Source organism: Triturus cristatus, chromosome 1_2, assembly GCF_964204655.1.
Source record: "Triturus cristatus chromosome 1_2, aTriCri1.1, whole genome shotgun sequence".
Taxonomy (NCBI): Eukaryota; Metazoa; Chordata; class Amphibia; order Caudata; family Salamandridae; genus Triturus; species Triturus cristatus.
In genome coordinates, this window is record NC_140580.1 from 962,702,062 (window position 1) to 962,728,873 (window position 26,812).

At 46.8% G+C, this 26,812-nt stretch overlaps 1 protein-coding gene across 1 annotated transcript in view; it reads left to right on the forward strand.

The window, feature by feature from the left end:
• LOC146868456 (discoidin domain-containing receptor 2-like) overlaps positions 1 to 26,812 on the forward strand; it is a 445,309-nt gene that overhangs the window by 220,881 nt on the left and 197,616 nt on the right. Inside the window, exon 3 of the mRNA XM_085610198.1 lies at positions 12,198 to 12,256. The gene's annotated coding sequence lies outside the window, so the exon portion shown is untranslated. The remainder of the gene's footprint in view (positions 1 to 12,197; positions 12,257 to 26,812) is intronic.

Sequence of the window (26,812 nt, forward strand, 5' to 3'; positions counted from 1 at the left end):
ACGAGCGCAATCACGGGGTGCACCATCAGAGGCGCAAGAAGCAGACTTACAATCACGGCCGGAGCGAGAGGACTCGCGCTTGGCAGACTCCTCACCCGAGGAACGAGAATCACTCGAGTTCCAGATATTACCATCCCATTCATCAGGATTCCAATCCAGTCCGGCTTTCGCCACGACCAGACGCACCTTTCGCGTCGAAACCCGACCACGCCGATTCTTGTATTTATAACGAGCAATTCGCACAGCCGCCCTCTCGGCAATAGTTTGGTACGTCTCAAGTTTGTCAGCAAGCAACTTATTTTGACACCGCAACAAAGTATGAGCATTCTGAATCTCAACAAAGTTCGCTTCCACATCCTTATGCAATTTCTGTAACTTCAACAACGTCTCATGCAGAATCCTGTACGCAGACAGAACAATCCAACCTCTGCGCCCCAAAACGGGAAGCTCATCACCCTTAGATACCGGCGCCTTCTGTAAACAAGTAATCACATTAGCCGGCTCCGCCAGCTCCAAAAAAGAATTCCAATTCTCACTCAAACCAGTAGAATCAGCCCACTCACGGGCTAAGGCTTCATAAGGCGTTGAATCCCAGCCGGGAATATCAACGGGCAACTTAAAAGTAGATTTCGACTTTCTAGAAAACATCTCGGAAAAGAAAGAAAAAAAAAAAAACTATACACACAATTATATACAAATAATATACAAACGAAACCACGCACGCGCCGAAAGCAAACACGATACAACCACAACGCACACAGGTTTCGTAAACGGTTCGTGACGCCAAATGTTCTGCTTGGGTTTTCGGATCAGATAGAACCCGCTCATCAGAGCCTCACTAACCCAGCCAGAACGTTACCCCCTCCCCCTCCCTAGGGCCTATTTACAATAGGTAACCACATATATCTACCACCTAAGGACAGGGAATTCCTACTATACATACCAAGACCTCTTATAATCGGCGGCCTCGCGATCCCATACGGATCCAGACCTCTCTGCCCATACGACAGTATCACAAGTGGCGGCCTCGCGATCCCATACGGATTCAGAACTCTCTACCCAGACGGCAGTCTCAGCACAAGTGGCGGCCTCGCGATCCCATACGAATCCAGACCTCTCTACCCAGACGGCAGTCTCAGCACAAGTGGCGGCCTCGCGATCCCATACGAATCCAGACCTCTCTACCCAGACGGCAGTCTCAGCACAAGTGGCGGCCTCGCGATCCCATACGAATCCAGACCTCTCTACCCAGACGGCAGTCTCAGCACAATCGGCGGCCTCGCGATCCCATACGGATCCAGACCTCTCTACCCAGACGGCAGTCTCAGCACAAGTGGCGGCCTCGCGATCCCATACGAATCCAGACCTCTCTACTCAGACGGCAGTCTCAGCACAAGTGGCGGCCTCGCGATCCCATACGGATCCAGACCTCTCTACCCAGACGGCAGTCTCAGCACAAGTGGCGGCCTCGCGATCCCATACGAATCCAGACCTCTCTACCCAGACGGCAGTCTCAGCACAAGTGGCGGCCTCACGATCCCATACGAATTCAGACCTCTCTACCCAGACGGCAGTCTCAGCACAAGTGGCGGCCTCGCGATCCCATACGAATCCAGACCTCTCTACCCAGACGACAGTTCATACGACAGTTCATCCTATGATCACCATAACATACAAAAAGGGAATCAGTCTCACTATTCATCAGATCACACAAGGACTGCCAGTTCGAGCATAGCCTGTTCTCCGGTTCGAGGGGCTCCTCTCTCCCTTATTCAGTTACCACTTACCTGATCAGGGTTAACATCTGTTCATGTAGCCGCAGCTGACTAGAAGAATAGGCTACCCTCTCATACAAGAACACGCAGCACATGTTGGTTCACTACAAACTGGGTACTTTATTACTCATTACATACGCAATCACATAACATTACAATATAACACATAACCTGCAAAGAAAAGTGAAAGATTAAGTTGTGCACTCTAATAAGAAAGGGTCGACATCACCTTAGTAGTGTGTAGCCTGCACTCAGTGGTCATCTAGGTTCCCTTCTCGTCTGTGCCTCGGCTCGCCTGGAAGTCACACCTCCGCAGTCACGGATACACGTCTGCACCACTATGCGCTGTTCCCTTCACCCTTCTCCGAGTCACTGGGACCTCTTCCTTATCGGCTACTCTCTCCTCTCTGGCTATTCTGCTAGGAGAGTATCTGTCTCTCGGTTTTTCTCCGCCTCCAAGATGGCGTCTGTCTTCCCTGGAATAAGTAGTAGCTTTACTGCTAACGGCTAGATGCCGCCTACGGACTGAACATGTAACTGCCTCAGACTTTCACTAATATAGAGGTGCGTTTCCTCATGGAAAATTCCGGCCCGTAACCTGCCGCCCACCAAATTCTTGTACCTCCCCGTACCAAGGACACGTTCCCAGCCGGCCGGCCTGATGTAGTGTCTTCGGCATGAAGAAAAATACAATCCTTCGATAAGGGCCGGCCTGAACCGGTTCTCTCCAAGCGAATAACACCTCATAACTAAAACATTACATTTGACCTAGAAGCATCCCAAGCTGCCGGAGCAGAAAGAAAGATGGAGTCTCTCCCGTTTGAGGCCTACCAGGCCTGAATTCAGCACGGCTCCATGAAATACCCTCACTACAGGACAGGTTATCCCTAATACTAACGAATCTATCCCCTAGGCTATGTGTGCAAGCCCTGATCTATGGGGAAGAGCACAGGATCATGTCGAAGTGCCTAGTAAATAGGCTCCATTCACTACTCTAACCCTTAGACTTGAATGGTAAGAGACTGAAGTCACATTCAATCACCTTTCCTCACAAGAAGGCCGGGAAAATCGAGCAGAACAAACACTTCCATGGCGCTTGAGATTCCGAAATTGAGGCGTCGGTACCGCCTGAGGCCGACATGCGTTGAGAAGGTGGTGACGTAGCGAGAGTCCGGGTGCAGCGGCAGTTGGTGATATCCGGACCGAAGATCCATCTTTGAAAACCATCTGGCACCGTTCAGTTCTCCCAGGATGTCGTCGATGGTGGGGGTTAGGTGACGCTCCCTTTTCACCGCGGCGTTGGGGAGTCGCATGTCCACACAGATGCGGACCTGCCCCGGCTGCTTCGGTTTTCTCGCCACTACGATCGGGGACACCCACGGGGTGGGTCCACTGACCTTCTCGATAATCCCTTGCTTCTCCAGTGCCTCTAGCTCGTCCTCCACCTTCTTGCGCAAATGGAATGCAATGCGCCTGTGCCTCAGCGCCACCGGTTGGACCGACTGGTCGATGTGGAGGGATACTTCTTTTCCTTTGAGGCATCCGATGCCCTTGAAGACGTCTTCGAACTCCTCCAGGATGGCCTCTAATTCTTCCTCTTGCACCGCCAGGGCGAATGATATCAGCCTCAGCTCTTCCACTGACTGTCCACTGATCAGCATCCCGTTTCCCTCAGGGGTCACGTACACTGTGGTGGGGATCCTGATATCGTTGTGGCTCATCTCCGTCTTGAAACATCCCAAGAGCGGGATTGGCGTCTTCTGCCCATACGCGAATACTCTGATTCTTGCTTCGCTCAGTGGGGGGCTGGGATTCAGTTGCTCATACACATTTGCCGCCATGAGCTCGATCGACGCCCCCGTGTCTATGGTGGCTCTCACGTCCTGGTTGTGGATCTTGACTTTGCACCTTGGAAGTCGTCGTCTCTTCCATCGTGGCTGGTCTACTGCGAACACGAAGTGGACCGGCTATTCCGCTGCATCATCATCCATGTCCTCTCCGTCTCGCTCTTCCGCCACCGTCTGTGCTGCCTCCTTCCGTGACTTTGTGGACCGGCAGACTGCCGCAAAATGGTTCATCCATCCGCATGCACTGCATCTTTTCCCTCTTGCCGGGCAGTCCTGCAGGCGATGGGGTGTGCCTCCGCAGTATCCGCATCCTTTTCTCCTGTCTTGCGGCTTTCTCCCTGCGTTTTGGGGCGATTTGGGCCTTACCGCGTTGGTCGTGTCCACCGCGTTGACTTGCTCCGTCTTGACAGGGCGGTGGAGCGCCGCCTCCATGTGCGACGCCCTGGCTTGCGACAGTTATTTCGACCAGCTCAGAGTGAGGATGTCCGCAAGGGATTTGCCGTCCTCCTGAAGAATGTTAACTCTGAGTTTGGACGAGTAGCATCCTTGTATAATCTGACCTCGGATCTCCTACTGTTCGTCTCGAAATCCGCACGTGCTGGCCAGTTCCTTCAGGCGCCCATGGAATGCGTCAAGCGATTCTTCTGCTTCCTGCTTGGCCTGGCGAAATATGAACCGTTCATAGTCCCTGTTCGCCATCGGCCCGAAGTGCGCATTCAGAGCATTGAGGAGCGTGACGTAGGTCTTAGGTGTAGCCTCCACCAACGTCTTGTAAATGCGATGGATGTCTTTGCCTCCCAGGTGGAGGAGTAGGGCTCTGCACCGTTCGTGGGCTATGCCCGCCCCTTCGAAGTAGATCTGGAGGCGATCGGTCCAGTCTCTCCATCGTGGGGCAAGGGAGGAGAAAGCTCCATCGACCACAAACGGCTCAATGGCGGGAATCGACGCCATCTTGGCGCAGTCGCAAAGAAACTTAGCAGCACGTGCGCTGCTTACCTCCTGGGCACAGTGGCAGCTGCCTGGCTGAGGTCAGTGGAGACACACTCAGGGCTTCTCCTGTGGCCCGACCGTGTTAGGCCTCGCAGCGGGGACCTCCGCTCACCAGGGTGCCGGGCGCACACCTCCGCAGGCTCTGCCGGCCACGTGTGATGCACACTCCCATCAGCAGGCACACCCCTGAGGAACAAAGCTGAGCAGGGGGTCTCGCAACCTGCCTAGGGCACATAGCAGGTGAGCTGCAACAAGGCGAGACAGCAAGGAGCCAGGGCTGAGGGCACAGACACTGTGCACGAAGAGATGGCCTGTCAGCACCTCAGCATGGGGTCGTTTCTGCCCCTCATCGCCAGTGTGATGGCCCCTAGGCCAGATGCCTCGTGGCTAGTGCGCTGCAGCGCTCATTGAAACACGGGGACACACGGTGTGGTTCCAGCGTGGTCCCGACTGCCGTTAGCGGGCCACGCCCCTTTATTTATAGTGAGCGCCTTAAGTCATGCGTCAGCGCTCGCGCATCACTTCCGACACGGGTAGACTACACCGCTACCTCAGCACCCACTGCAAACATCTCCGTGTAACCTGCATGCCACAGTCTCAGATCCCAGTAGGTGTGACCTAGCTCTTCATTCTTAGGAGGCATATAAAGTGCAGTGATTTGGATTAGTAAGGGGACATCAGATTGTGGTGTGCGCTAAAAACTGGTCGCTAATTTATTTTAATCAGAATTTGTGGAAGTCTCGGGAGTGCTCATGGGAACAGACATAAGAGGAGCGCTGTGGATTCCTTGACCTCCGTGTACCCCAATGTATTTATTTTACACTCGAACAGCTCCCCGCTGCCCATGTGGCTAGGCTTGTGCTGTGCTCTGTCTGTATTTTAATCCTATGTATCATTATTATGTGTGCGCCTCTTTCTCACACCACCTTGTCTATCATACTTCTAGGCGCTGCAGACCAAGACAAGACCACCTCCCTCGTCACTGAGGCACTGCTCTAAAGCGCTTCTAATGTAGGATCACTACAAATACTCTGCCAGCCACACACACTACACAGTGTAGTGTAGTATCTATTCAAAAATGTGCTTCGGCGAACCACAGAAGCGCTATATAAACACTACATTACAATGCTGAAATCTGTTTGTTAACTGTGAATATGGTTGCCAGGTGGCAGTGGAATTTTTATCCCCTAATTTAGTTTTACAAACTTTAATTGTCTGACCTTTTATTTCCAATACTTCATTTGAAGTGAACCAACACTCCCAACTGCTATGAGGACACGCTCTCGAGCAAGGTTGTTATTTTCGGCGTCCATGGTCATCACCTGCAGGCGGGTTGCCAGGGCACTGGAAAGTGAAATATCACTTTGCTGAGGATGCCTCAGATTCATTCCTGTGCACCCAGAATGCACTGGGTTGTTAAATGATAAACCAGGAGAGAAAACATGGCACCCCTTGTCAAATGGAATGAAGAAAGCAAACACGCGCTCACCGTCCGGCCCATAACTTTTCAATGACATCACGAGGCGCGCGCAGAGGCCGAGGAGTGTAATGTGCCCGCACCCCCAGGGAAGGGTGATTTGTCGTCTCCATGCCCAGCCAGCTGGAGAGGAGCTCGATGAGCAACTGAATACCCCCAGTCCCTCGGGTTCGAGAAGACAAACAGATCTGTTGCCAGGAAAACCACAGCCCGGGCTTTTAAGGTGAGTTCATCCCTCGAGCTGCCCGTGCGCTGTGTTGATGTTTTGTGGTCTAGCGGCCGACGAGGAGGAAATTCAGAGAGAATTAAAAAATCGTCGAAGAAGCTTAGCAGGAGCAAGACACTTGGTGGTTGTTATTCTTCAAATGTAGCCATCTGTGTTGGGAAGGTGCGAAGGCAATCTTGCAAAATAGCTCAGTGGGTCATGCAGGAGCTAGCCGACACCCAAGTGCAGGGCCAATGGAATTATGCGGCAGAGGAGGACCAAAATATGCGGCAAGAAAAGGCAAAGTGTGTGGCGTCATGCGACGCATTCTGCAATATTTGTCTTTTTTTACACATGTTAACACTGTCTGGTCATAATTTCCACCTCATTAGTAACAGTTCAACGCTCAAATACAGCAATAGGCAAATGAAAGGTGGCCAGTAACCTTCTGTGAAGGGCCCTCCACTGCGGAGCATGTGTCACTGAGTTTTCTTGTAACTTTTGAGCCGTTTGAGATAGGAGTTTTTTTGTAAAATTTGCAAATCATGCAGCAGATGTTGGATTATGTAGCAAATGCAGAAAATCCATTACCCTGCTGAAAGCTCTGTGGCAGCAATAGCGCATCATTCCAGTGGCCATGACCTTGTGTGATCCACGGATCACAAGTTTGGATCCAAGTGAACCTCATTCGAACCAGGGCCAGATTGGGAGCTAAAAGAAGCCATTGATAATGTGTTCATTGCAGCCCCCATTGTACAAGGTATGAGTGAGTTGGTTTTCTGCATGAGGATTTTGGGAGGGGGTTATATTTAAATCTACAAGACAATTGTGCGTCTTCCCTCAGAACTGGCCGCCAGGCTGGATAGAGGGTGAATTCTCCCCCTAAAATCTGCTGCCAGGGTTTTTTCCTGTCTCATACTGCTAGTCTAGGGTATTTTACGTGCCAAGAGAGGGTTTTATGTACGGTGGACTCTGTAGGAAATCTAGTACACACCTACTCCCGTTGGGTGATAATAACACAGAATATCCTCCAACAGCAACATTCTGAAGGTGGGTGTGGCCAGATGTTCTCTGCAAGAATTCTTCTACCCTTTGAGGCAGTGGGGCGGGTTATCGGGGAGTTGGGCTTCCAGCAGTTCTCATTTGGCGGCTCAAGCAGAGAACAAGGCGTGCCTTAGAAGGGTGGCTGATGTGAGTTCTGTTAAGTTACAAATACTTAACTGTCAGAGGGCACTCTAGACGTTTTAGATTAAAAGTTACATTTTACTCAACATTTTATATATTTTAAATCTGAATGTTGGGAATCTTGCTCAGTTAAGCTAGGCAGAGGTGAGAGGAAGATGGCTGAAAAGCACAAATGAATGTTGCCTTGGCGGAGGACAATTCAAAAAACAGCAGTAAAAGAAAAAAGATTTAGTTATGTGACTGGAAATGTTTCAGGCTTGGCAGTGCCCTTCTGACCGAGCATCAGATAAAAAACAGCATGCATCCAAAGACAGTTCAGCGTTGAAACCTCTCCGGGTGCATGGAAGCAGGATCCAACAAAAGCAGTCATTCAACTTTCAGGCTCCGCTCGCAGTTCTTTGTTTTCTTTCGTGGTTTACCAAGTTTGAATTCTAACCGCCTCCCACTGTGGCTGCTGAGTATTTGGTCTCGGTCATGGGGCGGGCTGTCTGACCGGGCGATGCTCCGGAAACCTTCAGGGTGATCCAGTTGGCGGTAACTGTTGATTTGCTTCCACCAACGCCATCATTAAAACACTTCAGAAATGCAGGTGATTGGTACGAATGTTCAGTAATGTTTTCCTTTTGGCCTCTTTGCTACATTTAATAGTTGCCGGTAATGTCTCATGGTGATGTCTGCTAACCGATACCAGGAGCCGCAAGCTGCCAATAAACAATGCAGTAAAGATGCCAGTGGTAACCATGCCACTGTGGGATATTCACCATCTTTACCGACAAAGCCCTGTCTACTGTGGTAATGCATTTACAGAAGCAGGCCATAAATGAGTGCTGTAGCCTGCTTTACAAGAGAAGTGTTCCACGACCTTCTGTGGCCCTCTGAGAGGAAATGCAATCTCTGGGGGGTCTCTGAAATTAGGGACCAGAGAGTGTGCCTAGTCCATGCTAATTGTTCAGTGCCGTGATCCTCTGCTCAGGAGCTGAAGACCCGTGTGGAACCAGAGATCAATGGTCTTCTGCTGCACTGCCTTCACTGTGCTGCCTGTGTCCATGCCACTGCAAGGCCAGGAGATCTCTGGAGGTTCTTGCTGACTCATGGTTAAGGAGTCCGACCGCCTTAGCTTTGTGGGGATTTTTGCATGAAGCTGCAACCACCACTGTGGGGTTCACGCCAGTTCCAATTCTGCTCTTTTAAAGGACAGGAATGGAGATCTTTTATCAACATTAAGCATTGAGACAAATACGAATTTGAGGCCCAAGAGTCATTCATCAGAAATGTAACCCCATTGAATCCTTCGGATTCTGGGCATGCACAGGAGCCCATCAAACAGTGCCGAGGAATCTATTTACATTGTTCATTGAGAAGGAGCAGCGTTCATGCAAGTGGACAGAGTGGGAGAGCCTGAGAAATGGATGTTCCGAATGAGGAACAAGGAAGTGACTACTTCTCAGTCAAATGCTACTCACAAGGACACCCACAGCTACTCAGCTCTCAGCCCCTGTCACTCACTCAGCCATCTAACTCAGCCCAGCAGACTGTAAGAACCGAATGCGACCAACTGGTGGCACTGAAATCTCAACCTCTGTGCCGCAGGAAGGAGCGAGGCGGCCAAGAGTGGATCATATGCCCCAGTAAATGTCTGCAATATCTCAAGATGCCTCCAGCCCTGAGCATAAATCTGAATGAATGCACACAGGTGCACAGAGAGCCTGCGTAAAGCATTACTGGGGTCCTTCTTTCTACGGTGGAGCAGCTCCAATTGATTTAAAAATGCCGCTAAAAATGGTGTAGACATATTGATGCAGGTCTCTAGCAAAAAGGTATTTTTATGGCTTCACCTGACAGTGCATCCGTCGCCAGACAATAATGTGAGCATCGCTAGAGAGAGTCTTTAACTCCACCCTAATGCTAGCAGTCAGGAGTACATGTTTTGATTGGGCAGGAGCTGTGCACCTCCTCAAAAGAGTGCTTTCCCTTCACACACCTGTGATCATTTTGTTTATTTATCCTGCTACCTGAGCTTGGACTTTCAGGGGCACCCAATTGACACTGTAATGCTATTAAAGTGTCTTAAATAACTATATAATTTACAGTGTTTTTTCTGGCAGCATCACAGATGGGAGGAGGGCAGTAATTAACTTATTTGGATTTTTTAGGTCTGGTTGACAGTGCAACTGTCACCTGACCTTTTTACCTACAATAATATTATTCTACAGTTCTTTACTTCCCCACCCATACATATCCATTCCCCTACTACTTCATTCCTTTAAAGTCAGACCTATTGGCATTGAGATTGCTTATTTAAACTTGACAGTATTCAGTTAGTGATGAGATCTCCATAGATGGTCTGTGACCATTACAGCGTTTTGCCACTGGTCTCAAGCAGCCTTCTGGGATCACTGGCGCTACCGTCCTTACATCTCTACTTTGCGCCTACCGTCCTAGATCTTATATTACGTTCTCACTGATCAAACAGTGCTTCTCTGGCTCATGTGTGCCAAGGAGTTCATCTGGATTAAGCATGAAGCTTGCTGTAAAGTCAACCATAGCACTCCAAGTTCATGTCTTTCCAGGTGGGGGAACCACTCACTTCATGGTCGGGGAATTAACTGTGAATGCCGTATCTAAATATATGTGTCCTCCTGAGGTAGTGATAAAAACTTTACACTTGAAGTTTAAATATTTCACATTTTGTTTCAGTCAGTACTTAGTTTACATTGGTGAAAACCTTCATTAAAAGTGACCTCTCATTTTAACTTAAATCTTGTTGTTTCTCTGAGAAGGTAAAGGAAACGCTCCCCATTCACAGTTTTCTCTCCACAGCCGTGCCTTTCCCAGTGCCAGGCCAGTTTAAATGTTGTTTCCTTCATGTTCCTTGAAACTTAGTGGAATCACGGAGCCCACCTCCATTACTTCAACCTAAGACCTCTGATCCAACTCAAGACAGCTCCTGCCCACTCAACTACTCTTTCTAGATCTCTGTGTGCTCACATTCATGCACATTCATAACACATGCACATATACGCCTACCCCACTCTTATCAAATCCATCTTTCTTCCTCCTCCTGCTCTTTCACTTGATCTTTCTCCTCTCTCTCTCACCTAGTCCCTATGTCTCCCCCTCTTTCTCTCTGACTCTCTCTCTCTCTCTCTCTCTCTCTCTCTCTCTCTCTCTCTCTCTCTCTCGCTCTCTCTCTCTGTCCATTTTGTTGAGGCAAGGCCCTCAAAGAGCCAACTAGAATACTTACCTAGTAAATGCAACATACATGATTTTCCACAAGCTTGAACAAACTCCTTACTAAGCGACATCTATTGAAGCCCTATTTATGAGGAACCCTGTCCATAAACGGACCCTACCATGATAGTCTGCAATGTACAAAAAGCTTTCATAAATATAGATCGGGTTCTGTTCAATGAGGAGTGCATGTTGGCTTTTAACTAATATTGAATCCAACACACACCAGTTTCAGACTTTTGCTGTGTACCATCTTTTTCCAGACTAGGCATTCAGTGTTAGCCGTTAACGCAGCGTTAACCCTTTTTAATGCATGTTCCATCCTCTTTGAATCACCAACCGTGCTTTAAACAACATGTATCTAAATTTCCCCTGAAACTACATTTGCAAAAGTGCTCTGGGAAATTAACTCCAGCTTTTCATTTCACCTCCCTCAAGGTACCCCTTGTACCTTGAAAGCTGCGTTGTCTTTTGTGGTGTGGTGATCAGGGGTTTATGGATGTTTGTCCATAATTCCCAGGTGCTGCAGAGGCCAGCTCCAGTGGTTAACACTTCCAGGAGTCACAAAGTTAAGTGCTTGCTGTTTGGTGCATACTCCAGCTGTGGGCATCTTTCTTATCTGAGTGGCAAGCTTAGAATATCCGAAGGTCATTGTATTTAGTAGAGCTTGCAACCCCCACTGCTACTGGTCCCACCAGCAAGCATCTGATATGCAGGGTCAAGCTCACACCTCCGGGTGTTCAGGTGTTAAGGCTGACTACCTCCTGGCTGATCTTCAGTAAGTATGTGAAGATCCTGCTTCTAAGAGCTTTCCTTGGGGGTTGAGTGTTTGAGGCAAAGTCGCTGTATTTCATTTTCTGTTGTCGTGCTTTTTGAGATTTGTGTTTTGGGGCTGTTTACTCTTGTGGATACCATTGATGCAATGTACTCTTGCTATTGCAGGGCTTTGCAACCTGTTACATGTTATTTGCATACCTGATGTGTGGCTCAGTAGATAACTTGACTGGCACATGAATTACATATTGACAAGTGACCAGCTGCATTGGAGTCAGATTCACGCAATAAGAAGCATCTTCTTAAAATACATGAGTATTAAGAATGCGTTCAGCCTTTAAAACTATGAGCACCGCGGTCGCACTCATGAGTGGTTCCATCCTACGCTATTCATGTTTGATATTTCTTTTATCATGGTTCTAATTCACTGTTATTGTGCTTCCCTTCCTTAATTGCAGTTCTAATTTTATGGTCTCTGGAAGGGTGCCAGACCTTTCCACCCCCACTGAAACCTCCCCTGTCCTACATGTGAGCGCCACCTTCTCCTGAGCCCCATAAGGCCATTAAGTGTCTTAGCGTGCCAGCTCCATCCCACAAGGCTCCATTGGCGCTTCTGCCTTCCTAATGCACAGATGTGATTGCTCGTTAATGGCTCACTGCCTCTCATTGGGTGGGCGCACACTAAAATTGTTCTTTTTCATTTCTCCATGCAGGCCAGAGGCTTTGCCGTCTGCGTATTCTCAGCCACGGATTGGGTCGGCGACTGTTTGAGGTAGGTGGACATTCTGATAAACATACGCATGTGAAATCAGAAGAATTTGTAGGAAGCTTGGCTTTTTTCGTGGCTGGTTTTCCAAAACTATTTTGAATGGAGTTGTTTCTTTCCTTTATTCTAAACAGATCCATTGCTCTTAGACACTTGATTTTGATACTTGGGGCTGAGAAACCTAAAGAGGGGAAATTGAAAGAGGTCGAAATGAGCAGAGTGTCATTGTGGGTTGCGTTATGACTCTTTGTCTGCACTGGTGATCGCTTGTACCAATGACCAGCTGTCTGTTGATCATTGCGGTAAGGTTAGCTGCAGACACCTCACGGAGACCGGAAAGCATGCCGGAAAGCCCCCATGCTTTTTGCTTGAGGTGGTTGGTTGGTGGACTTTGAGAGATGGTCGCTGCGGGGTCTGTCTAGTAAGGCTCACAGTGAGAACTTGCTAAAGGTATGACTAATCTGTAAGTCTTTCTAGTGAGAGTCACAGTGAACAGGATAATACTAGAGTTCCAGAAACTTTTGACTTGGTCTAAACTTTTGTATGTCGTTGCATCAGTAGGTCTGTCTAGTGAGTTGAACTTGCCCAATGAAAAGGATAATGTGTGGGTCACCCTAGGAAGGTTTGCAGTGAAAACTGCTCATCGATAAGGGTTGCAGGAAGGTTTGACTTGATTTAACCTATGGTTTGGTGAGATCGCTATTTAGCGCCAAATCCCCTTGACTCGCACCAGCCTCGTAGACGAGAAAACCAAGCGCTACGGACTTTCCGCGTAGTGTTCATGTTGGGGATTGTCCTCTGAGCGACAAGAACACTTGCAGCACACCATCCTATAAAGAAAGGAGCGGCCACTACATCGAGACAGTGTAAGTTGTCGAGCTAGCCAAATGGGACTTTTTGTTGCGAATGAAGGTACAAGCCTGAATACGCTGTATGCCATGTTAGCACGTGCCCTACATTCATTGTGATCCATGCAGACAAGCAATGTTTGGTTTGTGCCATGTGAAGGCATACTCCTCTTTCATTTACTATCATTCCCAAGTGTTATGTCCAGTGCCCCAACATGTAGTGTGTTTGTTTTGTGCCGTACAGTGGCATGAATGACGTAGGTCACACGCCATTTAAGGTTAAGCATTCGTTTAATGTAGTGAGTGTGAGATCATGCATTGCAGTCACTGCAAGAACATAAACAACTCTTGTTCCATGCCATGGAAGGACATGCATCGCATTCATTTTAACGCATTCATTGTATGCCAGTCGAGGTCATTTTGGTGTTCTAGGCTATGTTATGTGTGCTTGGTGATTTTGTGTTGCAACCATTTGTAAAGTATGCTTCTATCGACCGTATGGCACCATAACACTGGAATCTGGTGCTCTGTCGTCAGTTTTGTTTGGCTACTAAAAATGGATTTGTCTGGTGTATTCTTGGTAATGTTTCATGTTAGGTATTATGAAAAACAGGATGAGTCTAATTCCATAAAGGATGTACATTGTGCACTGTGTGTATAGATGTGTGTGCCAAGGGGCTTTCATTCCATGGCTGGGTAAAAGGATTTTGTTTGGGTGGCTGGGTTGTATTTTATGCTTTTAGGTGCTGTGTGTAACATCATTATAGCATTTATTGTACGCCATGTGGAGACATAAACCACATGCATTGAATACATGCATTCATTGTGTGATACAAGCTGCAACCCATCGATAGTGTATACAAATTTTGCTCCTCTGACTAATGTGTGTTGAGCACAGGATTGCTTTTGGCACGAGTGGAAGCGTTCTTATAGTCCGGCATAAGCGGGAAGTGGTCAGAAGGTCTGTACAGATTACTGCTTCCATTTAGAAAGCCCAGTGTTTAATTCTTTGACTAAACATCTTAGAGCCCAGGAAGCTGGGTTAGGCCTGTTAATGACATTTTAATAAGAAAACCCCATGAACCCATGATGTGACTATGCAGTACATAAATACACAATTGGCAGTACATTTCTACATTGAAAGGATCTACTAGAAGTATTTGCTGGTCGTTAGTATACCGGAAACTGATGGAAGTAGCTTGCATGAACATTAGAAACACATATAAATCTGAAACCAGTTACCGGTTTGTATTCAGAACTTGAGTTAGTAGGATAAACCATAATTCCCACTTTGTAAATACATCGCACAAAGTATATTTAAGCTATAACCCCCATGATGTTGTTCTGAGAAAATAGGTAGGATGGCAAAACAAAACACACTGGGGCTGGGGGTTTGAACCGTGAAATAAACCTTAAGAAGTTAAATTCACTTATCCTTCAAGAAAAACTGATAGAGGGTGGACCTATCAAAGTCCAAATGTTGAATTGAACATTGATGAGGAAAAAGAATGATTGAGGGAAGGAAGGACTCATGCAGGTGATGGTTTCAAAATTGGAAAAAAGCATTTGGAGTACTTAATGCTCGAAAACATGTGCTAGTCAACATTTTCTATCCTGAATTACCTTTGCCTGTGTACCACATGTAGAATTTCAAGGCTAAAGGTAACAGAAATAAAGCAGTTCTCCAACCCGAGACCAGCCACAAGTAAACAAATCTTATAGGCACTTACAGATGTGTCCATTGTGATGTACTAGCCACAACACAAGTGTTTCATACGTGGCAGAGTCCAAGCAGGGATTGCAAACCAGGAAAAATCCACATTAACAAACATTTATGAACAGACATCTACCACCAGTTGATATCACGCCCCACTCTAGAAATAATCATGCAGTGTCTTTCGTGGTGATATTTACTTAATTAAAAAAATTATCCGGCATGAATGACCTTGATGATGAACCTTTTTTAGAGATGCTTGACTCTCCGACCGTGGGATATAATTTAGAAGTGAAGCTGATGCCTTTCTTCATAAGGTTACCAGAGGGCTCCATGTTATATGGGAATCCACTTAACATTTCTGGGCTTTCCCTTAACTTATTGCTTCCAAGTAGTTGCATTCCAGGTTCATATAAATTAAGCAAATTGGACAAAGACACATGAAATCGAAGATTTGAAGTGGGAAAGCCTTGAAGGGAACATGTCGTCATCTTGAAACCCCATTGCACAGTGAACTTTGATTCTTGTACTACAGTAATATTTCTATGCAAGACACACATATTCTGATGGATATGTCTAACCACAGATCCCTCACCTTTAGAATATCCCTAGGCACTAGAGTGGATATGGATTATTTTCAGCATAGCCCCCCCCCCCCCCCCCCCGCTCTACTCTAGAAGTGACAGCTGGAGCGACATATAGGTGTTAACCAAGCACATTGTAGAGACTGTTGTAAAAAATGTCTGTGACAGATCCCTGCATAAGGAATCTGAGGTAGCATGACTCCGAGTCATACGATGAGTGTGCCCTGATGCACCCAAAGGTGATCCAGGAATGCAAAGCCAAGCTGTACGTCACGAAGCACAGCAGGAAGTCACGTAAGGGCAGCTCCTGCCTAAAGTCATGGACACAGACCTGTTCCTGCTTTTGGGGTTGGTCCCGCAACAGGTCATCATTGTGATCCAGGTCTTTCGGTAAGTCCAAATTTTAAAAGAAGCACAAGAGGTTTAAGCGGGTATCGTCCCAGCTTTGCCACTCTCCATCTGAAAAGTTGCAAGAACGTCAAGCTACCCTGTGGTCTTGCTCCTGGTCACTTATCTAGCAGCCGATTCAGCAGCTGATCCTGATGTACCCCAGGTTCCCGGGTCTGATGGTGATGCCACTATAGATTGATACATTTAAGAAGGCCAAGCTCTGCATCGTTTGAATTATTCTAGCTCCCTGTGGCATGGCTTGCAGCTAGAGAGTCTGTTGTTGGTAAAGTGTGTGCCTCTTGAACCTGCTTCGGGTTCAGCTCTAACTTCAGAGTCAACCCCACATGCAGCACCATGATCCATGCTGGTTCCTGCCGCTCCAGCCCAATGCTGCAGGATGCTGATCTTACTCTCATGTCTGACTCTGAACTGAATTCGGCTTGACCTCGGTCAAAGCCGCATTCTTACACAGTCCGAATGCACCCAGAGCCCATGCACTCTGACTCCAAGACAGGGCCTTTGCCTAGGAGCTGTCCCCCACACCCCCAGTGCTTCAGTCGGTTCCAATTGGACTCTGACCAGAGCCAACCAGCTTTTGGGGAGGATGGTGATGGTAGTAGTGAGGATGAATTCTCCCTGCAGTATGATGATGTAATTTTATTCTGGACATACATGAGGCCACTTGGCTGGACATTTCCCTGACACAGGGCTGGCCATTCCGCAGAAGAGTCTGCTTCATTTGCCATGGTCATTAGAAGGTTTCCAGTTGCCATTCGTTAAGGTAAAAATCAACATCCTAACAGAAGTGTTACAACTCAGATAGTCCTCATTTGAACCCTTACTGCCACTCAACAAAACCCTGACTGACCCCCTCATGGACAATGGGCTAAACCCTGTTCCTGCCCACCTTTAAACAGACTGCCTTCCTGACACAGCAAGCTACTCCTGAGAGTCTGGTAGTAAAGGCCTCCACTAATAGGATCATTCTATGTTCTTCACCCACCTCACCTTCCTAAACAGGAGAAGACACTCCATCGTCTGGACCCTAGAAGGCTGCTTAGTTTCTACACTGATGTGGAAAAGACCATCGGAAGGACGATCAGCTCTTTGTGGGGTTTTCTGGGGCAAAGAAAGGAAAGGAAGGCCCTTATATAGGTGGATAGTCCTCTGCACCAAGGTCTATGTGTTGGCCCAGAAGCAGCCTCCGGAAGGATTGAGGGCTCACTCCACTAGGTCCTAGGCTGCTATCATCACACTACCACATGGAGTGACCGCCTTGGATATTTGTCAGGCTGCTACATGGGCATTGGTGCACATGTTCACAAAGCATTATTATCTTGACAGGCAGGTCTGATGCGAAGGGAATTATGGCCATTCGGAATCTGCAGTTAGAGGTATCCATCCGAAGAGCAAGTTACTTACCTTAAGTAGCGTTGTTTCTGGAGAATAATCTATATTACCACACATTAATCACTACCCTCCCACCTCCCTGTTCTGTGGATTGTACTCTTTTTCATCCTAAGAGGTCCCAGATGAGAGATTTGCACACTGCCACACTGCCACAAACAATTGGTGTTTGGGCTCTATGTCTTAGGGTGTGGACGGTGTCTACACAGAAACTGACCACAATGCATTTGGGTTGCGCTGTTGACGGCACTAACCATCACTTCTGGAGTGGAGTGGAGTTTGCATGGAGCCACACAATGTCACATTGTGGTATGCAAGGGCTGTGCTGAAAATCTTCTGGATCCAGTTTGTCAACTGGGGATACTCTAGCGGTGAAGAATCTGGTGAGTGTATCCGCCAGAAAGAGCATTACTGAAGGTAAGTAAGTTGTTCTTTACTGCAGTGTATTTGGTATTTTGCTCCAACAGCTTTTAATGTAGATCCTCATGTTTCTAAGACACTTTTTCATTGGATGCAACCTTTCCTGACCCCCTGGGTTCAGCACTTCACTCCCCAATCCTCTTGGTAGCTGTCAAATGATGCTCCATTTCACTAACATCCATTTCTCATTTCTATGGTTGCCTGTGCCATAAAAAGTTGTAGCCCTGGCTCTCCTGCATTTAAGCGTAATTTATTTCATTACATAAAGTGCAGCAACGGTTCCTCAACCGCGCTGCTAAACGTAATTAAGAGGCTCAATATACAGCGATAAGGAGAAGTTGGAATATATATATAAATATCTTCCACAAGATGGCGCCCTTCAGGTGATAAAGGCTGCTGCGCAGCCGAAACGCGTCCTGTTGGTCCTGAAGGCCCGATGAAATAAACAGCCGTCTATTTACTTCTGTCCCCGAGTGCCGCCTCTTTCGTTTAAAAAGGAAGATTTCTGATATATATATATATATATATATACATACATATACACGTATATATATATATATATATATATATATATATATATATATATATATGCATGCAGCTTTAAAGCACTGCAAATACAACATAAAGTATGTAAACAAAAGAGACAGCTTGAGATCTAGGATGCGATAGGCCTCTGAGCACTGCCTTGACTTATCTTAGCAGATCATGTGCCATTTCTTCTTGAGAGGAGTTTCTACATGTGTGGAATTGCATAATTGTACTGCCTTTATCCTAACCAAGGCCCAATTTCAAAGAACTGAAATAAATAATGAATTGATATGGTCGAGCCAACGCTTCATGTAACCACTCTCAATTGCTTTGGGCACGATCTTCTACCATTGGTTTTACATTTCTGCATATGGGGTGCAATCGTAATATGGCACAACATGCTAAAGTGATGTTAAGAGGTGCCTTCAGGATCATAGAAGTGAGTATGAGACCAGTATTAAGCTTTACGCTAAAAAACCATTAGTACAGCTAAGTAACTGTGTTATTTTATTGCTGTGCATTGGGCTTTGTGCCTAATGCTGTTAGCAAGGCTCATTGATCCCAGCTGTAAAGATAGATGCTTTCAGTGGACTTTAGCAAAGTATTGACATCATGGAGAGTATCTCTCCTACTCCCTTTGCCTCTACTTTTGACACTTATTTCAGTGAGACTTGTATGGCATTCCTCCTGTACCTAGTGAGTCTAAGGCCAGGAGGGGGGCTGCAGACAGTGATCGGGGTGATCAAGTGATACAGGCTGCGCAATAGCAGAGGATATGACCACTTGTAGGAGGCATTGTTGGGAGCTCTTCCCAGGCTTGGGACCAGGCTTCCTGTTATGGCAGAACCTCGTCTGCCCATCACAAATTGGCTGTGTTATGGTATTTTCCTACTGCAAGTGGCAGGAGCTCGGCCTTGTTCAAATTTCCCAAATTTGTAGCTTCCTTATGTGGGAAAAGACAGAGGCGAATGAGAAATCTTAAAGCGAGTAAGGTGTGAGGAGAGACCTATTCAGTTTTGCACTGCGACAATTGTTTTACTACAGGAAAATATGAAAAAGATACAAAATATAAGTCCTGCCAGTGATCACTTCCCCTGCACCAACTCTAGAATGTGCCATAGTCCTCTACCCCCTTCTACTAACACTGGCCCTCCCTGGTCTATGTGAGAGAAAAGCATGACAGGCCGTTGCCATGTTAAGTTGGTCAACCTATGTGAAAGAAGCTTGCACTGCTTTTAGCTATGGTGTAGATGTCATATGCAATCAATACTTCTACATTTACTGTTACTTCTATGAGGGGGATGTGAAGCTTGCAAGGTGCTTTCCAGCCCTTGCCTCATGAATCCAGCACTACTGAACTTGGTTTGATTTTAATGAAAGCTTGTATAGCTTCTGCCCATGTCTTATCCGTTCAATCCTATTGTTGCTGTCAGAGCCAGGCATGATTACATTGTACCCTGCAGAAGTAATTTGCACTTGAATGATCTATGCTGTCCTTGCTCAATGTCAAATGAGGGGACATTGCCTGTGTAATTCTGCACTTTTTGTGAATCTTTATGTAAAATTTGTATGTCCCTGTAACCTTTGGTTTTTTTAAGTGAATTTCTAAGTTTTTTTTTCATTTTTAATTGTTAGCTGTAACCTTTGAGAGTGATTGTGGGTGTGTGAGGAAGTGCCTGAGTGTCTCAGTGAGTGTGTGAGTGTGTGTATTGGTCTGGCAATGGCTGCATAGGTGTCTCACTGGGTGTGTGAGTGGGTGCATGAGTGTCTGAGTGGATCTGTGAATGGGTGCGCTAGTCTCTGAGTGGGTCTGTGAGTCTCTGGGTCTGTGAGTAGATGTATGGGTCTGTGAAGGGGTGCATGAGTGGGTCTGTGAGTGTGTGTATGTGTCTGAGTGTGTCTATCGGTGGGTTTGTGAATACCTGTGTATTCACACACTGATATGGAAGTGTTAGCATTGGTATCATTGTGCTCACTTGCACAGTATTTTAAAACTTGTGTTATTTCCTTATGTGCCAAACACCACCCGCTCAGGAGCCGGCTGCATTGTCCTTATCAGTTCTGGTGTTGTCACTTGAGAAGGGGCTGTTGCCACCGTATACCAGCCACTTAGCCGTACATGCAAACTTATATCGCCCACATAACGTAGGCGTTAAGAACAGATGAGTTACCTACAATTCAAAAGAAGAACTCATAACAGAGGCAGCGTGAACAGCGGTACACATAGATTGCTCCCCCCCCTTCCTACCCCTGACTCCCCCCCTCACCCCCGGGATCGCCCCCCAACCCCCACGGTTGCATCCCCATGTCTTCGCAGACGCCCCGTCTTTAGGCCAGAGGCAATGGGGGCTATGCTATCCCGTCAGTTTGTATTTGTTTATCAATCATAACATTTCAGCCACAGATGTTTTGCGAGAGAAATTGCTCTTTATAGAATGTGGAAATGGTGATTAACATTATGCCAAAGTGATCATACGTGATAGTGATTGAATGGTCCATTTGAATGGAAATTGTTTTCATAGACACTCATATCTAAATAAACATATATAACTAATAAGGCATTAAAGAATGAAATATACATCTATATAATTACGTTGACAAGTGGCTATTTGTGTCTTTCTAATTGCACGAATTACCTTTCAGTGCTTATTTGCATCCTTATGGGGATGGGGTTGCCTGAATGCTTTGTGGTAGACCGCTCCAGTGAAGCGTCCATACAAGGTAAAGGGATAGCAACTTCAATGTGGCTAATGGTGGCTTGGATGCTACTAGGGGATTCTGGTTAGCAGATCTTATGTTCTGGCTGGGTTGTAGCAGGAAATGAATTTCTATTCTCTGCTTAGAATAGAAGCATCTGTAGTGTCTACATGGCTTTGTTGTTGGCTGAGAGCTAGCCAGCCTCGAGGCGATAGGATGGAGTAGGATTATGCTTCTGAAGATTGTACAAGTCTCTGCTAGTGAAGTATGGGACCTTGCTAAATGGGGTGAATGTATATTGGAGGTGAATGTACATTGGGGAAGGCCCACTGGTATCATGTTACAGACGTCTATAATACAGAGTACCGATGAGTTGGTCTGTCTTTTCTTGTGTTGAAAAGGGTGTGTGGGCGGATTGTGCGAATGATCAGTATAATGGACAGTGCATCGTTGGCTGTAATAACTATGAAGGATTCAATCTTCATGGATTGACTGTAGAGAAGTACAAGATTACTGGCAGAAGAGGCAAACTTCAGAGTGATCAAGGGAAGTGGATATGTTAGAGAGAAAGATGCTGATGAGGAGGGAAAGTACATGATCTCCGTTTTAACAGGTTAACATAATCACCCAATGGCAGTGAGAAAGTTAGAGAGTGTGGCTCAAGGATGGGTGAAGAAGTGAGACCAGAAAAATAGATATGGGTTGGTGAAACAGGTTGACGTTGATTGTGAATAAAATTGGCCTGATATTTTGGGGGGATGAATTTTGACTTGAACTTGAGGAGGTAAACTTGTCTGTGCTTTTTGGGTGACATACTAGAATGTTTTTGAAGTGGATGACATTGGTCTGTGGTCATTTGCGGGTAAAACTAGGGTCTTGTTTATTTGAGGGCCCAAATATCACTGTGATTGTTTGTGAGATGCGGGGGATAGTCGTAGTTATTAACAGGGTGACATTAGGCTGTCAAAGTAGAAGGGGTGGCGGTCATGGTTGGGGTGGATGATTTTGGCCCTGTGGTCCGTTAGAACATAAGGTCAAAAAGTGAAGTTTGAGAAATAAAATTGTGCAATGATTTAAAGGGGGTGGTTTGTCTGTGAATATGTGGCTACGTATTTGGGCTAGGATTGTTTTAGAAAGGGCAAAGTATGGTAAAGCGATGAAGATTGATGTTAAGTTGTGAATAGATATGGTTATGTGGAGGAAATCAAGGGTGATAGTCTGTGTGGAGAGTATGTGAAGCTGTGTTTGTGTGTGGTCATCTTGGGTTGTCATTATTTAGATTTTAAGTTAGGTGTATTGTAAGATGAGTCTGGAATGTGATTGTTTGGAGGTAAAGTTTGGTTGTGTTTGGTTAGGGTGCTTTTGGCTTGGGGTGAGCCTTATGTTTTGCGCAACTGTTTAGGGGTCTGAATGTGTGCTATTGTTTTTCTGGTCCGAAAGTACTATGTTTAGTTTTATTGCAATCGTTATTTTGTTTGGGTAAAAGGTGGCGACGTTTTAATGTAATAATAAGATGAAATGTGGCTGTTATTTTTTGGGAGTGGTGTGTTGAAATTGAGTTTGATTCTGATTAATTGAGGTGGCATTTGGCTATGATCCTAGGGGAAGTTTTGTTTGGAACCTAATTTTGTTTTGAAATTTGAGGATATGCAAATGGACTGTAACTGTTGACAGGGACATTCTAATGCAGCGTTTCACCCTGAGATAAGAACAGCCCCTTCCTATGAGCTATTCAAGAAAAAGCTGAATTCCTCTTTGCTAGAACATTACCTGCCTCCCTTTTGCGTCCGATCACCAGCGTTACAGAAGAATAATGGGCTTTTAACCGAAACCATGTACTACTCATCCTAATCTCCCTTAGGCTGTCTTTCATTTCGTTGCACTTGTGTCCACCGACTGTTATTTGGTGAAACTACTTCTCTCATGTACGCGGTATATAATGAACCTCTCTCGATTCTAATTAACCCCTATACATGTGTGTTTTCATTTACTTTTAAATTGTTCAAACTTTTGCAACTATAAAGCGCTCTGATACCCTAGGGTCTTGCCAGCGCTGTACAAAATAAATCCCTGAAATAAGGATATAATTCTCATGCGCTTTTTCTTGGGCAGTGATTGTCCGGGAAGTGGCCTGGGTTGAGTCTCTGACATGTGAGCAGTTCATGCACGTGAAGCAGTACTTTTCGTGCCAGCTCCTGCCCGAAGGAGTTTCTTGTGCTTGTTGCGACTGTAGATCATATTATGGAGAGAAAGGTACAGTAAAGAATTTGGTATTCTAGATTGAGCGTGTTAGGGGGGTCATTTTAACATGAAGTTCCATTTTATTTTACTGCGCAGACCATGTCCTTTAAGATCTGTTTTTTTCCAGCAATACTGCATGTGGGATGAACCTGCAGTGAGTTTGGCTCCTTGTATGGACCTGGAGGCGCAGAGGATGTACCAGGATGGGTCCCTTTGACTCTGACTCTCTTCCCACCTCTTCTCTTTAGGTGCAGCCTCCTTTGAACCACTCCTTGACTCCCTCCCTTCTCAGCGGTTTCCTGACTCCTCTTAGCACCTTCCTCCTTGTTCCTGTGGCTCGCCTCCTCACGCCTTGTCGTTTTTCCTAGCTCCTGCCTTCAGTACCTCCCCTCCTCCCCCGTTTCCCGTCTATGGTGCTAAATAGAGCTAAGGTGACTCACTTTCTTACAATGAAATGTTTAACAATAGACTTTTGTGCATCTGTGGCATCAGCTATGTGCTGCCAAAGGAGGGCACACCGTCTCCTCTGGTGCTGGAAGAGCTCCGAACGTGCACATCAGGAACCGCTGTAGGCAAAGACCGTATGTTGCATTTTTTAATCCTGTTTATTTATTGAAATGTGTTTCACGAGACCACTGGCACATTGGAGTGGATTACACGGGTACTGACGTGTGTGATCTATCATGATTTGCATTTAGTCTCCGTGAGGAGAGGGGTGAATGTGACTCAGTGAATAGAGAGGATCCAAGGAAGAACCCAAGGGGCTCAAAAGAACTGAACCATGAGGGGGCACAGAGTCCGGGGGTGTATCAATGTGACTCAGTGAATAGAGAGAACCCAAGGAAGAGCCCAAGGGGCTCAAAAGAGCTGAACCATGAGGGGGCGCAGAGTCCGGGGGGTGTATCAATGTGACTCAGTGAATAGAGAGAATCCAAGGAAGAGCCTAAGGGGCTCAAAAGAACTGAACCATGAGGGGGCGCAGAGTCCGGGGGGTGTATCAATGTGACTCGGTGAATAGAGAGAACCCAAGGAAGAGCCCAAGGGACTCAAAAGAACTGAACCATGAGGGGGCGCAGAGTCCGGGGGGTGTATCAATGTGACTCAGTGAATAGAGAGAACCCAAGGAAGAGCCCAAGGGACTCAAAAGAACTGAACCATGAGGGGGCGCAGAGTCCGGGGGGTGTATCAATGTGACTCAGTGAATAGAGAGAACCCAAGTAAGAGCCCAAGGGACTCAAAATAACTGAACCACGAGGGGGCGCAGAGTCCAGGGGGTGTATCAATGTAACTCAGTGAATAGAGAGAACCCAAGGAAGAGCCCAAGGGGCTCAAAAGAACTGAACCATGAGGGGACGCAGAGTCCGGGGGGTGTATCAATGTGACTCGGTGAATAGAGAGAACCCAAGGAAGAGCCCAAGTGACTCAAAAGAACTGAACCATGAGGGGGCGCAGAGTCCGGGGGGTGTATCAATGTGACTCAGTGAATAGAGAGGATCCAAGGAAGAGCCCAAGGGGCTCAAAAGAACTGAACCATGAGGGGGCGCAGAGTCCGGGGGTGTATCAATGTGACTCGGTCAATAGAGAGAACCCAAGGAAGAGCCCAAGGGACTCAAAAGAACTGAACCATGAGGGGGCGCAGAGTCCGGGGGTGTATCAATGTGACTCAGTGAATAGAGAGAACCCAAGGAAGAGCCCAAGGGGCTCAAAAGAACCGAACCATGAGGGGGCGCAGAGTCCGGGGGGTGTATCAATATGACTCGATGAATAGAGAGAACCCAAGGAAGAGCCCAAGGGACTCAAAAGAACTAAACCACGAGGGGGCGCAGAGTCCGGGGGGGGGTGTATCAATATGACTCGGTGAATAGAGAGAACCCAAGGAAGAGCCCAAGGGACTCAAAAGAACTGAACCATGAGGGGGCGCAGAGTCCGGGGGTGTATCAATATGACTCGGTGAATAGAGAGAACCCAAGGAAGAGCCCAAGGGACTCAAAAGAACTGAACCATGAGGGGGCGCAGAGTCCAGGGGGTGTATCAATATGACTCGGTGAATAGAGAGAACCCAAGGAAGAGCCCAAGGGACTCAAAAGAACTGAACCATGAGGGGGCGCAGAGTCCAGGGGGGTGTATCAATGTGACTCAGTGAATAGAGAGAACCCAAGGAAGAGCCCAAGGGGCTCAAAAGAACTGAACCACGAGGGGGCACAGAGTCCGGGGGGGTGTATCAATGTGACTCAGTGAATAGAGAGAACCCAAGGAAGAGCCAAAGGGGCTCAAAAGAACTGAACCACGAGGGGGTGCAGAGTCCGGGGGGTGTATCAATGTGACTCAGTGAATAGAGAGGATCCAAGGAAGAGCCCAAGGGGCTCAAAATAACTGAACCATGAGGGGGCGCAGAGTCCGGGGGGGGTATCAATGTGACTCAGTGAATAGAGAGGATCCAAGGAAGAGCCCAAGGGGCTCAAAAGAACTGAACCATAAGGGGGCGCAGAGTCCGGGGGGGGTGTATCAATGTGACTCAGTGAATAGAGAGAATCCAAGGAAGAGCCTAAGGGGCTCAAAAGAACTGAACCATGAGGGGGCGCAGAGTCCGGGGGGTGTATCAATGTGACTCAGTGAATAGAGAGAACCCAAGGAAGAGCCCAAGGGACTCAAAAGAACTAAACCATGAGGGGGCGCAGAGTCCAGGGGGTGCATCCATCAGACGAAGGTTAGGAGAACTTGGGAGCATGGTAGAGTGTGGCCAGTGACTACTTAGGAAAGATCTGGAGTAATAACCAGTAGAGCTTTAAGTAACAGGATGAACATCTTGCCACCATTTTTGCCAAGAATTTACCAGATTGGTGTCGTTGGAAGAAGGTAGGCGCTGTTCTGGGCAGGTTAAATCGTGTCGAGGTGGTGAAACTGATGCGCGTGTCATAGGATGACAATGCACAAGAAAGGGATCCATCAGTTTACATGGTCCGGTTTATTGTTTACTGATGGTCAGCAATCCCCATGTCAATGGCTGGTATTTACCATCTTCGAACCCAGTGTCAGTAGATGCTATTATAAAGGATTCCAGTTGTATGTTACACTTTTCTAGTACTGCTAGCTTCCTGGCTCGAGAGAGGGTGTTAAGATGTCCTGAGAAAGGAGACAGGAGAGAGGTGAATGTTGCTGTCATGGATTTGTGCCTTGAAGGAGTTTGCGGTTGGTGTTTGGAAAGCCATCATATTGTCGTATGGCTCTTAGACCCTGCAGAATGTTTGGAGAATGAGCTAAAGCAAAGGGAAGAAAAACATTTGGATGCCACTTAAATAGGTACAGGATGGCCACAGATTTAAAACCATTTTCTAGTGGATGAACACAGTGAAGTACAAAAAGATTCGTAGGAAACGAAGTTTGGTTATCAGCCCAGAGGAAGTGGGTGGAAGATGGTGTGGGTGGGAGGTAAGAAGGCTGCAGAGTGAGTTTATGGCAGGCGATATTTTGTATTAAAATCAGAAATCCAAGTTAATTATGTAGAATAGTTTTGGGGTGAGTGGTCGACGTGCATGACCCAGTTACGATAACTGTGATCCTCAGAATAATTGGGACATAGCTAAAGAGAACAAAATATTCTCTAACTATTTTGTTGACCTTTCAACTCCAGATAGCCGCATATAACATGGAATGCATGGACATTAAATACAAAATAAATGGTAGTGAAATAATCCATGGGAAATGCCTTGTGCTGACAGGAATGCTCAGATGG